General features: G+C 43.9%; 1 long non-coding RNA gene across 1 annotated transcript in view; it reads right to left on the bottom strand.

Annotated features, from left to right (window-relative positions):
• LOC147730269 (uncharacterized) overlaps positions 1 to 16,769 on the bottom strand; it is a 91,624-nt gene that overhangs the window by 39,545 nt on the left and 35,310 nt on the right. Inside the window, exon 2 of the long non-coding RNA XR_015308370.1 lies at positions 6,974 to 7,107. This is a non-coding gene — a long non-coding RNA (uncharacterized LOC147730269). The remainder of the gene's footprint in view (positions 1 to 6,973; positions 7,108 to 16,769) is intronic.

Raw genomic sequence — 16,769 nt, 5'->3', positions numbered from 1 at the left:
GAGCAGGACCGCCCCTAACCAAACCCTTCTGCTTTCTTGCAGGCGAGAAGCAGAAACATAACATTTTATTTATAATACATTTTTATGTTTCTGCTTCTCGCACTGCGAGAAAGCAGTGGGGCAATGCTCCTCCGCCCACATGGAGGAGCCACCCCTGGTCAGAGGTTGTGTCTCGGCATGGCTTATGAGAGTGAAAGGTTGTGCCAAGATCGGGTGTATTAATCATTGGCCAAAGGCGGATTGTGACCACATCCTCCCTAGATCGTACTTTAGGGATCTCACCAGGGGTGATTAACTCAAAGAACACTGCACTATGGTCAGTCCGTGTCAGGGGTAGACTCTTGAAAGATCCAGGAATTATTAGTGAAAATACCATTGAGAGTGTGCTTGCCTTTGTGGGTTGGCTCGTGACAATCTGGCCCTGGTCAAAGCTCATGAAACAGTCAGGTTGCTAGAGTGTCTGCATTCTCTGGACTCCAGATAGAAATTAAAATCACCCAGTACTGTGTAGTTGGGGAATTCCATACAGAATTCTAGGAAGGTCTGTGTGTACTGAGGAAATGAATCTATTCCTAGGATCGGGAGGACGGTAGATTAGAGCCCCATTAAAAGCTACCGTGTTGTTAATTTTAAAAAAATGTATACAAGAAAACGTGCATGTGCTATATTTTATAATTTCTTGGCCTGTGCAAACACTTCCCTCTGTTATCTGAAATGACTATTTTGGATTAGAACGGATATGTTTTTAGCGAGATGCACGCTGGAGTCTGTTCCAGAAACCTCTCTCTAACCCCCAGGGCTGCTTGCAGTTAGACGGGTTTATTTATTGTTCCACAGCTAAGTTGACCGACAAGGAGATACTGTGCTCTGCGCCTGGTACAGCCCCTCCCTCCTTGCAACACCTGCCAAGTCACGAGGCCTCCTCTTGGCCTAACCAGTTCTACAGCTGTTTTTCTGAGCTTTGACTGTTGTTTATTGCCGTGAAAACAGAACACTCGCACGTCTCGCAACCCCTGAAACGCAGCTCTCCATGGGGCAAATTACAGCTGAAGTGTCGAAACGCTGGCGCTTCCTGTGAAAGGAAGTTATCGAGGAGGGAAGCTGGGCCGAGGCGTGACTCAAAAACCGACTCGTCATTGTTAAGTCTGTAGCGTTAAGTATGTGTACGACGGGGAATAGGCCCCTGCAGCCCCAGCAGTGCAGGGTGGGGAGGGAGGGGGGAGGGTTCACCCTCCAGGGGGTTTCCCGTCAGCACCGCACTTCTGCTGGGGAGCTCTAGATTAAGTCCGGAGGGGCTGCTGGGGGGCCCCCTCAAGGTTCGTTATGCCACTGGGAATAGCGTATTTTTAAAGGCACTAAAATGGTGGTGCTTTTTGAGGCAACTGAAACATTCCCGGTTATCAAAAAACAAAAATCCAATTTACACTCACACATTTGTAAATTACGACGAATACCCTGCTACTTGTTTGTGTAATTTACTAATGTTTTCGTATTTACAGGCCTTTCCTTCTGCCCTAGGCAGTCAAGAAGCTTGTAGTTTGTTTGCTAAACTAGACTGCTCATAAACGCTGGCAATTTACGTTTCACCCGGATACGCCCAGGGAATGCTTTTGTACACAGCACGCACTGTTGTGCCCACAAACAGTCGCAGTCTCCCTAGCAAGCCATACAGCTTGACAGTCCACCTCTCCCGTGGCAATCCCAGTATGTCAGTATTCATTACTCACCACACACGTGCCCCGAGGAATACATCACTTGCAATTAGGATGGGGTCCACTTTCTGACATGCTCAACAGTATTCACCTCCTGCCCCAGTAGCACCAGCTTCTCTGTGAAGGCGGCACCTGCAGCACAGTGGACCCACAGTCAACCTACTCCTCACCCCTCACCCGCTGCACCTGCTTCTTGTGGTCAACAAAGTAACCTGCTCCTGTACCCATCTATTAGTGCTCTGGCATGTAAGGTGAGAGGCTGACATACCAAACAGTAGGGCCTTCCGGTCCGCACGTGCCACATGCGCAAACATCAGCTTTCCTGAAGTCCATAAAGTAATCGGTAAGCTTGCTGGTGCTAGTCATTACAGCAGAGTTTTCCTGGTGGGCTACTGAGCCTACCACTAAAAGCAGGCTGAACCTTCCTGTCTCCCCCCTTATCATTTATGTGGTGATCTGTGCTGTTCCATATTGGCCAGTATTGTTCTCATATTTTTTGATTCCCTACGGCAGTATCACCACAGATGGAATAATTGCAAGTTTCTTAATAATCGACCTCCCCTCCATTCTTACCCCAAAGGAAACTGGTTGGTAAGTTTGGAAACTATCCCATAGATTCATCAAGCATCCATTTTGCGATTCCTTATTGGCGAAAAATAAGGATTCGTGAATAAGGAATAGCAAAAGGCTGTGCAAGAAGAACTCCCTAACAAAATAGCGATTTCTTAAAATTCCTTAATTGCGAGTCGCAAATTGCGAGTCGCAATTAAGGAATACCTCCCCATTCATTCCTATGGGTCTAGAGGCCCATAGGAATCAATTGGAATACAATCTAAATTTGCGATTCTCAATTAGAGAATCGCAAATTGAGATTGCAATTTCAAGGGTGCCAGGGTGTCAAAAGGACACCCTGTTGCACCCCTGAAATCTGCATATGGGTACATCTTGCACACACACATGCCCTAAGGGCATGTATGTGTGTAAACTGGAACTTTGAAAAATGCATCTTAGTGCATTTCTCAAAGTTTTTGCAAATTACCATGAAGTCCAACTTCATGGTAATTTGCTCCCCCTATTAGCGAAATCCCTAATTGTTTTACTTTAATGCATTGCATTTAAGGAATCTCAATTTGAGATTCCTTAAATGCAATCGCAATTTAAGTAATCACAATTTTGCGATTTCTTAAATTGCGATTATTGCATTTGGGATGATGCATCCCAAATGCAAAAATACCGTTCGCAAAGGGGCAGATTCTGAGAATCTGACCGTTTGCGACCGGTTTTTAGCTTCATGCATCTATGCCTATGTTATTGCAATGCTAAGGATGAAGATGCGGCTACTTTTCACAGGGGATGAGGCCCACTAACAATTTAGAAGTCACCCAAACACTGCACTCTCATGATTATTCATTTGCTTTGGGTGCCGCAAATGTGTCGAGATACAGGTGAACCTCAGAATGAGCATTTCTGTGTTGATAGACTCCTTTCAGGAATAGCTCACGGAGCTTGCTGAGACATTCACACTCAGTGACATGTTGAAGAATTCAGGATCCAACTCATCCAAGGCAGTGTGCCTCCCAGCCTATAATGACTTGTCATATGCTAACTGAAGATATCGGACCAGAGCAATTGGACTGAACATTAACTTAGAACATTATCCAAAGCAACAAGACCATGTTGCAAAACGTCACTCTTCAAGGTCAGCCCTCTGGTGATGGACAAAAAACGACCTGGCAACACTTTGGTGGTTAATACGCATACCTATCATGGTGACCCACAAGGCCCCCATTCCAAGTGATGCACTTTTCCCACACTGGTAATTTCGCACCAATACCATAGGTATTGTTGATTCCGGTATGTGAGCTAACATACCCTTATCAGTTGTCATCTGTAAAATAGGAAAAATCATGGGAAACAAATTTTTTTAACCAATACCTACACGTTATTCCCATATTTTGGCCCATTTTCCCCACATACATTTCACGAAATGTGCACGGCAAATAGAAAACACATAACTCAGAATTCCAATTTGGTAAACCCAGTCATAGAGGCCAAAATGCATGAAGAGCTCCATATGTGTATAAGTGACCAGTTTGTGAAAGTGTGCAGATCAACCCAAACAACTCCGCCTCACCCAAGGTAAGCACCCGCCAAGCAAAATGTTCATCCACTTCGCTCTTATCAACATGACTGCATCACAGATGACATGGACGAAGATGAAGGCACCATCCAGGTCTACTGGGAAAATGGTACTGCACCAGGTCGCAAAATCACAACCCAAGAGGGCGCTTCTCACCATCTAAGAGCACAAACGCCAAAACAATTGATGTTATTCCTTCCCCTTCATGTACTTTCTATCCAGTTGGAAAGGGATTCTGTGTGCACAAATGTAGTACCATTCATAGAGGTCACCACTAGAAATCACAGATACCAACATTTATGACTGTACAGTCCATGTTGACTTGTCACAGAAAGATTGTTGGACCATCTCTTCAAGGGCAATCGATCTCACTCGTGTCTGGGTGCATTCCCTGGCAGATCTGCTGCATGTGCTCCCCGTCTTTGGTAACCCTTCCAGGGTTAATAAAAACAAAACATTAACTAAACATATTATTTTTCACATCTATTTCTCCCAAAATACAGGATGTTTTTGTATACATTTTTCACATCTTAATCCACATGCCCTACATATTAGCATGCTTACCTGTTCTACGTGCAGTAGTTTTGACTACCTAATGTTAGTTTGGATATATAACATAGGCCAAAATTCCAAGTGTTTAAAAAAGTTATGAGACTTTCAAAAACATCACCGATACACATTTTATTAACTTGTTTGCACATAACTCATATATAGACACAAAACGCGTTTTGTGAATGGGGTCCAGTCCATTTTGTTCTTACCTAGAACATGTTGTATTCCACAACAAAAGAGACACAGCAGCCTTCTGCCTTTGCTCATTGAGTACCAAAAGCTGTAACAGTTGAGGTTTTGTATGGAAAACAAGTACCACTAAAAACATACATGCCTTGATAAATTTATGGAGGAATTATCTTATCGGACAATGTAATGCAGGCATTGAAAGTAGACTGCCAATTGTCCCACCCACAGTCATACTGACGACTCATTTAGCGTCTGCAACTTTTCCCAGGTATGTGTCCCAGGTTTTCTGAAATACAGTTACTTTTAGCTACAGTCCTTATCTACACCCTAACCCTTTTTGTGAAGCATAACTAGTAAATGTCCAGGGCCATAGAGAAATGGGAGTTTCGTTGCATCGTAATTGCGGTTTCGGGACCGCCTATCGGAAGTCGGTCAATTCGGCAACTGCAGAGATATCGGTCGGAGGCAACTCCAACCAACATCATAATGAGGCTCTAAATCGCCCTGTGCCTTAAAAAACTGAAAAAATGAATGTGCCTTGTGTACTGTAACTGGCTGTCACATAAAGCGCACTAATACTTTTGGTGGGGCTAGTTTGCGCCACATAAAACTACAACAACAAAAAATGAAAACGAACATGTATATATATGTGTGTGTATATATATTCCTCAACTTAAAACGTATTTCCCTCTTTACAAAGATACTAGAGGGGTTCGGGTCAATGGCACGACATCTGAGATTTGGCACAAAAAAAAAATCAGAGTAACACTAAAGGAAATTAGGGGTTCTGGTGATCATCAAAGAAAATACACTTTGGGGCGATTGGCTATCTTTTTATTCCTCTCTCAAGTTAAATGATAGTGAAAAACAATCACCAATGTGGTCCATATTATGAAACTCTCTCTTCTCTGTCCTGGTGTACAGGCCAGTACCCGTGGTGATCAGTTAGTCTGCGCCCTTAAATCAGTGAACTTTATTGCATGTATTTTTTTCAGCTTCTGAAGCCATCCCTGTACTCATCAAGTAAATCAACACTTAAACAGTGGTGTTCTTGGCTTTTTACTTTACACATGACAAAAATCCTAACAAATACTTTACCATGGACAATTTCCTGTTTCCTGTTACTCTCCCTCCCCCCCCAAAAAAAACCTACCAACCTTTATAGCCCAATTGTACTTGTGTAGACAAGGAGTAACCAATCTAGGGCCAGGAGGGCTGATCCAGGACAGATGTTCAGGATGTTCACATAGAATACATTTACATTTAGACAAGTTTAATGGAACTGATGCACATACATAGCCACTGATTAACCTGCCAATCTCCCATTGATTAGGCCTTCCTGGATCTATGATGGACTATCCTGGGGTAGACCTACTTACCTTTTGTATTCTTGTAGCTTATTTCTGTCCCTTGACCATAACTTTGTACTTTAAAGACTAAGCATTCAAATAATTTATTTTAGTTTCCCACAACTTGTTCTTTTCCATTCATAATCTGGCTTTTCCATGTTCCCTAATATTGGTAACAGTGCCATTAAATCCAGAGGATTTGACACTGTATTAAAATTAAATAGTAATGCTACACTTATGGGTGGCACTTGAGGAGAACAAAAGCTGTACGTGCCCATAACTCCTTATTCAGTTCCAATTTTTTCCAACCTAATTATATTTTGAGCGCATGTTATAAGCATACATCACATCCCCAGTTTATGGATCTCCTTGCACTTGTGTGGGAGAACATAAAACTTCACTTGTGAATGGTTCTAAACCCCAGGCGCAATAGACTCTTCATATGCACAACCCTCCTGAAACCTACTGGTTCTGGCTGTTCTATTTCCCACTTGAAAATTCGTCAGTTCCTTTTCTCTTACCTACCATGGGATTGGAACTTACATATCACCCTCCCCCCCAAATGTTCACTATATCAGCAATTGGGGGTATTCAGCTATGATTTATTGCCATCATCGGTGGACTTATTTTCTTCAAGCCAGTGGTTCGTGGTATTTCTAGAATTCTTGGGTTTGTACCACTCTATGCTGTGTTTTCCCATTGTTAAGGGGCTTACAGTTTGTGAAAGACAGTGAGCCACGCAAGGTCGGGTAAACTGTCTGGGGCTTTTGCCACTCTTTAAAGTATTACTTTGACATTCTCATAGACTAAATGAGAGGTAAGCTCCAAGTTCAGTACCTCAGAATATTTTGGACCTCATTCTAAATTGCCAGACACCACACATTGACTAAAAGGTTCTCTGTACTGGGCATAGTATCATGCCCACCAAAGATAACAGACAAAGATTAGCAGCCTCAAAAAGAGCAGCGCCTGCTCAGTTTTAGGCTCCCCTACCCACTATCCACTGGGTCAATTGGACCGTACAGACTTACCTCAGAGTATTAAATGCAACATGTTTCAAGACCATGCTTCTTTGTCACATCACTAAAGACTTCTGAGTCCTCTGATCACTGAGAATGGTATCAGTGGCGGCTGGCATCAACGGGAAGGAGAGGGCAGGAGCACACTCAAATAAAATAAAAACATATCAAAGTAAGTAAGCACATGCAAATATAAACTTAAAATATATATTTTTTAAACTTAGTTGACAATAAGACCTCCTGATCCAGAACTCATCGCGCTGAAGCCCGGCCACCAGGAAACTCCCATGACCAATCAGGACGCTGCTCTCACCAGCATGAGAGCAGCACCCTGATTAGAGGGAGTGGTCTGTCTCTGGCCTCTGTCTCAAGACAGCTGGATTAGAGGTTTTAAAGTGCGCATGTCTGGCTGGCCGTCGCAAGAAAAGTTCACTTACAACCCACCCTCCTCTCAGTCCCTGCTGCTGTCATTCAGCTCGTTCAGGATGGGAGGATGTCAGAATGAAAAATAAAATGGTAATGATGAATTACCATTTTATTTTTCATCTTGGGGCTCGGGAGCATTTAAGTAGGCAACTCTCCTCTGCTCCAAAGGAGGTGTCTGTTGGGTAATAAATCCATTATGTTGGGTAATAAATCCTCCAACCCTCCACAGAGCAACACAAAGCATACAGACCCCAGCTGCCACAAAACACAGGAAATGTTCTTGCACCTTTGTCTGTTTATTGGCACGCCAAGGCAGATGGCAGACGCAGTGTCACGTCTTGGAACAAGCTTCTTCTGCCCCTCATAGGTATTCAGAGGAGAATATATAGGGCAGAAAGTGCAGTCATCAGTAAAATCATAAGATGTGGACAAGGCCAAATATGGTTGTACATATACAAATAGAAGTGTCATGCAAGCCCAGGACATAGAGCAATACAAAGGCACAAGGGACCAGAAAGCAAGTTTAAGCAAACCTGCAAGATTCAGAGGCTTTTCACAGCTGTTAACCCAGGACGTGTCAAAGTGGGCAATACAGGTCCTGGGGTCAGGCTTGAATAGATTTGTAAATGAGGGAGTGTTTTTAGGAGCACAGAGCAAGCAGTTTGGTCAGAACATACCTAGTTAGCTCAGTGGGTCTGAGATAGTGTGGAGGAGAATTTGGGATTGATTCACTTATTTGGCTGATGCAAACATATAGATATGTATTTTTCCTCACAGTGTCCCCTCTGGCTAGTTTCAAAACAACAGCAAGTTCCCAACTCTGAAGTTTGGACATGCCAATCAGCAAGTGTATCTAGGGAGATGCAAAAGTACATCAATACTACTCCTAATGAACCAAATAATAATTGGAATGTAAGGACGGAAAGAACAGAAACCCATTTCAGTGAAGAAGACACCCTCAAGTAAAGTTGTCACAAGAACTGAGGGCCAGATGTACAAAAATCTAGTATTGTAATTTCCGAATTGCAATTAGGAAATCGCAATTCCTGATGTAAGAAAGCGTACATCTTTTTTAAATAGCAATTCCTAGTGGGTTGTAAATTGACCTACCTCATGAATATTAATGATGACTGGAAACACGCTGAGATCAACCCCCTCCTGAAGAAACCCTCGGCGGACCTCACTGACCTCAAAAACTACTGACCCATCTCCCTGCTCCCGTTCCCAGCGAAAGTCATCGAGAAAGCCATCAACGGCCAACTCACCACATTCATCGAAGAGCACAACATCCTCGACTGCTCCCAATCCAGCTTCAGAAAATACAGAAGTACAGAAACCGCCGTCCTTGCCGCAACAGATGACATCCGTACCTTACTGGACAAAAGAGAAACAGCAACCCTCATCCTACTCGACCTTTCAGCGGTGTTTGTCACAGTCTCTCACTGCACCCTAATACGCAGTCTCCACGACGCAGGGATCCAAGACAAGGCCCTTGAGCAGATCCGCTCTTCCTCTCCAGCAGAACGCAGCGGGTCAGACTACCTCCTTTCCTCTCAGACCCTACACCTACCACCTGCGGAGTCCCCAGGGGACCTCCCTCAGCCCTGCGCTCTTCAACATCTACATGGCTCCGCTCGCCCCCATCATCAGAACCTACAGACTCAACATTGTGTCATACGCAGACGACACCCAACTCATCCTCTCCCTATCCAACGAACCCAACAACGCCAGACACAACTTTCAAAAAGGCATGGAAGCCGTTGCCAAATGGATGAAAAACAGCTGCCTACAACTAAACACAAACAAAACGGAAGTACTCATCATGGGCCCAAACCCAGATGCCTGGAACGACACCTGGTGGCCCCCCGCACTCGCAAGCCCTCCCACCCCCATGGACCACGCACGCAACCTGGAAATCATCCTGGACTCAGAGCTCAAAATGGACCGCCAGATCAACTAAGTCTCGGCCTCCTGCTTCCACACCCTCCGCCTCCTACAGTAAGACCTTCAAATGGATCCCCCTCAAACACAGAAAGACCGTCACTCACGCCCTGGTCACCAGGCGGCTTGACTACGGAAACGCACTCTGTGCCGGAATAAACCAGAACCTCACCCGCAAGCAACAGAACATCCAAAACGCCGCCGCAAGACTGGTCCTCAACCTGCCAAGCCACTGATCACAGACGCAAAAAGGTCGCATAAAGAAAAATGCTGGGAAAACCTGCTAAAATCGATTGAATCAAAAAATATTAGACAATTCTGGAAGCTGGTAAAAGCAGCAGCCGATCTCCCTCCTGGAGCAATGAACTGTGTCGTTAGCGAGGCAGCCTGGGAGAAGTACCTAAAGGGATTGTATGGCCCTCAAGGTGAATTAGCAGTTGCAGAGCCCCAACCTTGGCAAGATCTAATGGAAGATCTCAAATCAGACTTCACTGAACAGAATGTAGAAAATACAATAATGAAATTGAGCAGCAGGACCAGACAATCTCCCAGCAATAATACTAAAGTCACAGATAAAGTGGTGGACGAGATTCTTTTCCCAATTGTTCCAAGTAATATTAGCAGAAGGGAAAATCCCAATGAATTGGAAGGGAGCAGCAATTAGGCCAATCCACAAAAAAGGTAGTATGAATGTGCCACAAAATTATAGGCTGATCAATCTGCTAGATATAGGAGAAAAAGTATTCTCAAAAATAATTTTGAATAGGCTAAATGATTGGGTAGAGGAATTCGCAATCGTACCAGCGGAACAGGGGGGCTTCAGAGAAGGGCACTCCACGGTAGATCACTGCTTTTCCCTATGGGCAATAGCACGTAAGCCAACGGAACAAAACGGTAAGCTCTGCTGCTGTTTCGTTGACTTTCGGGCAGCGTTCGACTCAGTAGATCGGAACTGTCTTTGGGAAACTCTCGCAAATAAAAATATACCGGAAGACCTGCTAGCTATAATAAAAGAGTTACATCGAGGTAACTGGGCTCAAGTAATCAAGGATACAGAGGGGTCACTGACGCCAAAAATACCAATTGAAAATGGTCTTAGACAGGGCTGCGTATTGCCCCCCTGTTATTTTCTATATTTTTTCCTACTCACCAGAAAGGGCGAGTAGGACCTAAAAATAGCTCGACCTCATAAAATTTACCTCGCAAATGCGAGTGGTCGAGTGGATTTGTCGAGCTCTGTAGAGTCACCTTCAAGATGCTAACCCATGCTCACAAGGCCCTCCACGACCAGCATACCTGAACAGCCGACTCAAATTCCATGTACCCCAGAGGACCCTACGATCAGCCCAGCTCTCCTACGCCGTGGTCCCCTGCACCAGAAAGACCAGATCGGGAGGCTGCTCCTTCTCCTTCCGCACGGCCAGTGCCTGGAACTTCCTTCTGCTCCACCTCAGACAGATAACAACGCTCCCCATCTTCGCAAGAAACCTCAAAACCTGGCTCTTCGACAGACCCCCTTCTTGATGGACTAGAACCTGCAAACCCCTCCTCCCCCCACACCCCAAGCGCCTTGAGACCCTTACGGGTGAGTAGTCACACTTAACAAACAACTGATTTGATTTGATTTGAGGTAGGCTGCAATTTGTGACCCATTAGGAATTGCAGCCATCACAGTAATGGTGGCCTGTTGAGGTCAGCAGACCACCATGTCTGTGAATGCTTTTTATTAAAGCAAACATGTATTTGTAAATGCAGCCTATTTTCCTTAATGGAAAACGGGAGGCATTTAAAAAGAAAAAAATTAAACCTGGAAGTTTCATTTTTAAAGAACAGGCAGTGGTCCGTGGGATCACTGGCAGATCTTTACAATGTTTTTTAACATTCTCAAAGGGGAAGGGGTCCCATAGGGATACCTTCCTATTTGCAAATGGCTACCACTACCTTTTAGTAGTTTATAAAAAAGGAATGTTTTGCAACTGTAATTCAGTCACAAAACATTCATAAATACCACTGCGATTCTGTATTTGGAAGGGACGCCCTTAACATGCCCCTTCCAAATACCGAATCGTTATGTATGTGTAGTTCCAAATTATGATTCGGTAATGTGTTACTGAATCACAATTTATTCTTTGTACATTAGAAAAAGCATTTCTGCAGTCTGAAACGGCCCGATTAGGCTGTTTACAATTACAAAAAATAGTTGGTACATATTGCCAAAAGTCTCTAACAGCTAGTTTACGAACAATAATCATAGTGAATGCCAAATAGGGATTTTTTGTTAATCACTATTTGGTAATCGCTATTACTATATTACAAAGGGGGTTATCTAGCCCCTATTCCTTAAATAGCGATTTGTAGTGGGTCCCAAATAGACCTACCTCGTGAGCCAGTTATGGGACGATTTTGTTACTGGGCCGATTTTGGAGCAATGCTGCAAAAACGGCCCTGTAACAAAAACGGCCCCCAGGGGCCCCAAACCGGCCCCCACCCATGCGGCGTACCGGGAGATTGCCCGGTGCCCGCTACGGCCAGTCCAGCCGTGGTGGCCTGCTGGGGTCAGTAGGCCACCATGTCTGTGATTGCTTTTAAATAATCAACATTTTCTTTTAAATGAATCCTGTTTTCCTTAAAGGAAAATGTTTAAAAAGAAAAAATGTAACGTTTTAAAATCCTTTTAGCTTCCTGGAACAGAGTACTTGAGCCGGCCCGGGGGATGGGGTCCCCTGGGCTTTAACAGGTGAATGGGGGAAGCAGCGCACCCCTCCCCCCCTTTTAAAGTTGTTTTCAGCTTCAGAGGAAGGGGTCCCCAGGGCCTTTTAAGACTTGGATTAGGGGGCAGCGTGCCCCCTCCCCTTTTTTATGATTTCCACTGCAAGGGACAGATTCCCTGGGGCCTAACAAGGATTGGGTAACAGGCCCGACGCCCCCTCCCATTAATTAATGTATTGGGCCCCTGGTGATGGGGTCTCCAGGGCCACCATCGACTCGGGGAAGGAGTTGCATGCCCCTGTCCTTAATTAATGTATTGGGCTCGGGACGGGGGTCCCTACACACGGTCACCTAAAATATATTTTTTTTAGAAATGGGCTTGTGGAGAAAAAAATGGGGAGGAGCCTAGGGGTTCCCTATAGGTCCCCCCACAGGGCCCAGACATGCAGGGTATCACTATTCTATCCATTTGGATTATTTTTATTTAAAACTTCAAGACAGGGGACTAAGTTCCCGAGTCCTGTAGTGGCTGACAGCAAACGTTTTCTCATGTTGCTGGTATCCAATCAGAGCGCTTGCTCCCACTCGAGTCTGACTCCCGGGGGAGTCAATTGGATCAAGGGAAAAAAGCTCCCTGGGCCAGTCAGAATACTCTACTCTAAAACCTGACTGTCCTAATATAAAAATATATTTCCACCTCAATTTCTCGCAAACTACTGAACGTATTTACACCAAATCACAAAAAGCCCAATCTGTGGACCAAGATCTAGCTTCCTGCCATATTTGGAAAAATTCCATTCAGTAGTTTTTGTGAAAACGCTTCTGACAAAAGTTTATGGAAAATGCACGAGACAATTTGCATTTGGGCCCCCCCTTTTTTCTTGGCACCAAAGTGAAGGTCGCCCCAAAACTTTCCAGGAAAGAGCTGAGGTGAATTTGCCTTTTTTTGGAAAGTTTAATGAAGATTCATCAAATGGCGGCAATGTTATTAGCAAGCCAAAAATGCCTTGTCTATAGAAAAGCAATTCTTACTATAACTACCCAGTATATTCAAGAGCAGTGGACCTCAGTTGTACATGTCAGATACAGAAATATTATTCAAGAAGGCTTATTATTTGGTTGGTGCTGCAAAGAGGAGTGATTTGCCTTTATGTAGGCTGTACTGTATTCCAAATTTTTTTATGGATTTCAGTTGGATTTTCTCAGGAGTTTCCAAACATTTTGAAATCGGTGCTTATCAGTGTTTATTAAGCCTCCTCATCCCCAAAATAGATAATACTAGGTTTTCCAGTGTCCAGTGGTTACCAAACATGTTGGTTTTTGCAGTGATTGTTATAAAGCACATATTTGAAGGAGAAGTAATGCAGGCTATGTAGTGTGTCCAATGGACTTATGTTAAACTATTTTAAGCATAGAAAGTCTGTGTATTGCACTTTCCCTCACGGTTACATTTCATTGACTACTCTCACTTTCATTACCTCTCACACTCACTCTGTCAAGACTCTGTCTGGTTTACAGGACTGTTCATGGGCATTCAAATAAATAAAAGGTACAACTTGGTTCCTGTTTATGGATTAAAAAAACACAAGAGTGCCATATTAAAATGTTTTAGTAAATCAATTCCTTGACATAGTCAGGGGGTCATTCGGCTACACCTTATTTAATATTATGACATTGTAACAAGTTTCCACTGTTCCCTTGGGGACTAGAGCGTCCAATTTTAGGTTGCGAAAATTACCTGCTTCTCTGAGAAGTTTAGGCATTCAGGTAAGACATTGCGAGCTAGCCAGGAATTTGGGCTGACAGGCACTGATGTGGCAGAGAAACATAGTCCCTGCATTCTGATGCTCTGTTGTCCCAAGGCACAGCCCTACGCAAGCGGAATCACTACGGCAATGGCCCTTAACGTCCACATTACTAACACCATATTTATGACAAGATCACTTTTCTCTTTATTTGGAGAGTCTGGAATAGGGTGTCAGCCTTTTTCTTTTTAGTTTGGTTCCTGCTCTTTTTCTGTGCTTTACCCTATTGGTGCCTCCAACCCCGCTTGATAAAACAGTTAAGTGTGAAGATTGTCCAGGAACTTGGAGGACTCAATTGCTCCTCTGAGTGAACAGACTGCTTATGACATATATCCAAAATAATGCTGGTTCCAGTTATAGTGGGTGCCAGGTATTACACTAACCCATATTCAGTACCAATGTTAGACCAGTTGGAGTCACGATAACAAGGAGACCAAAAGAACCATAATTGGTGAAATTTTGGTTGGGTTCCAGAGGAACTAGTCAGGGTTATGAGCCCTAATTTACTGCACTTTACATTGGAGAGCAAAAACAAATGGCACAGAACATCATGCTGAATTTAACTCTGGTAGCAGGCGCTACATTATAGTGGTCATGAACACTGGCAGTTACCAATCTGTAGAAAGCCAATTTTGAGTCTTGCTTCTAGGATATTCTGTAAAGGATTTGAGTTTGTGTTGGTAACATAAAGACCTGCTCATTTCTTTTGAGAACACCTCCAGAGACCAATAGATGTCATTACAAAAGTGCTGGTGTCATCTAGAGCAGGGGTCTCCAACTGGTCGATTGTGAGATACTGGTAGCTTGCAGACACCCTGTGAGTAGCTCACGACCTGGTAGATCCTTTTAGCCTTGCATAGCCAGTCTTTATTATTTTGTTTAATTTCAGGCCTCTTTGAAGCTTTTGCCCGGCTTCAAGCAAACCAACTGCTCTGATTGGCTCAACTGAGCTTAGCTGCCAAACAGGAATTGCACCTACCTTTTGCAGCCGGGCACCGCGCTTCCATCCTGCACAACCTACGTAGCCAGTGGGGCGAAGCAGCAGTCTTGACACTGGATTCTCATTATAAGGCACAGGTTTTCTGGTTTGCATACTGTGCAGGTGATGCGGCACACAGCGCAAGAGAGCAATCAATGAAAGGCCGGGCCACTATAATTTCCAACTAGAGAGGTATACTGTTGGAAAAATTAAAATAACTTTATTTTTTAAAAAGTGCGAAACTATGAATTAATTTAACCATTGTTACCAGGCCCAGCTGAAAAAACACAATTATGTTGCATTGAACAAGCGGACATTTCTCTAGTTTAGTGTACCTGTCCTCCTTCTTCTTGAGTCTGTCCCTGGCGCCGGGAAACCCACTGCGGGTAGCTGTTGCGCGTTAAAAGTTTAAATAAATAAATTAAATAAAATAATACTTTTTTACAGTAGGAAGGATATGTATAATAGTTTTGATGTGAAACATGAAAAAACGATTTGTTTTAAATGGAAAGGTCACTGGTTGCATTATACACGAAGGAATACCCAATTTGTTAGGTGTAAAAGTAAATCAGAAACCAAAATGAGAATAGAAAGACTGTGTTGAAGTCTCTCTACACGGTTCATTATCTCACGTGTGGGGTGGTGTTTAAAAATGGAAAACAAAGAATATCTCGTCATTAGTGATCAAGGCTAATAAATAGCCGAAACGCGTTGGATGGGGCCGGAATAAAATAAAAGGAGAAACATTTTAAAACCTGCCTGCATGTGTGGTCGCCTTTCCTGAATGTGTTTGGGAAGAAGGAGGATGTTGTAGACGGATCGTGCTGGGTCCGAAGAAGAAGACTCGCCCTTAGGTCAGTAATTTAGTGGCAGCCAGTAAGTTGTGGTGTGGATTCTACGTTCAAACCACTGAACCCCCTGCCGCATGCGTAGCATGTTGATGCACGCAGAAAACCATGGGGAAGGGTACAATGGAGACTGAGAGTCGGAGAAACCCCAGGGAGCCGAAAGATCAAACCCCAGTCAGAAAGTGCCGATAGAAGTGAGTAGCTGGACCAGGGAAAGCCGCTGTTGATTGTGTCAGGGCCCAGATTAAGTTTCATGGAGCCGAGCGGCAAGGGCAGTAAGCATGGAGAGTGCGAAAGGAGGAAAAATGGTAATGGCCAAAGAGATACAGAAGCGGGAAGAAGCCGCTCTTCAAATGTTTAATGACGAAAGCAGTAGAGGAACAGTTTCAATCGATTGGAGCGGGACACCCTCATTTGAAGTGGATCTCAACAGCAAGCTCAGGCGCTTTGAAAAACTAAAGAGCACAGAGACAGAGTTATCTAAATGGTGGGAGTCATGTTCACTATTGAGATTCTTAGAGGTGGGGAGGTTTCCCATAGACCTCAGGATCTTAGTGGGTCCCAGTTATTAAAATCCAAACCCAGAAATGCTACGTGAATGGGCGAAAAACAACAATGATTCATCAAGAAGGATGCTAGGCATTCTGATTCAGTTTGTGGACATTAAAAGAGTGAAGGCCCTTAAAAAAGATGGAAATGATACAGGAAGCATTCACGAAAGTTGGCAAGCACGAGCAGATTGAAAGATTTACTGGGCGATGAAAGAACGACTGGCAAAGCTTGAAGGATCAAACAAAAACAGAAAAGCACAAATATTCCTATGTGACAAGATAGACTATGAAAGAGGTTAAATCTACATGTTTTCAAGGAAATTTGAGAATATACGAAGAAAACATGTATCTGAAGCTAACATGGGAGAAAGGGAGACACCGTCCGAAGCAAGCAGTGTGGTGAGCCCAGAAATGGAGACAGATGCTGAAGACGCGGGTATGCATGTACAAAACAAAGGAAACATTCCCTCTGTTATTGAGGAGCTGTTTTTTTTAAGGCTGGACTGGCGGTTCAACCTACGCCCAAGGCAACCGCAACAAAATCACAAA

The sequence above is a fragment of the Lissotriton vulgaris genome, chromosome 2_1 (assembly GCF_964263255.1).
Source record: "Lissotriton vulgaris chromosome 2_1, aLisVul1.2, whole genome shotgun sequence".
Classification (NCBI taxonomy): domain Eukaryota; kingdom Metazoa; phylum Chordata; class Amphibia; order Caudata; family Salamandridae; genus Lissotriton; species Lissotriton vulgaris.
The sequence above is the reverse complement of the archived record's forward strand: the minus strand, read 5'-3'. Positions and strand labels throughout refer to the sequence as shown.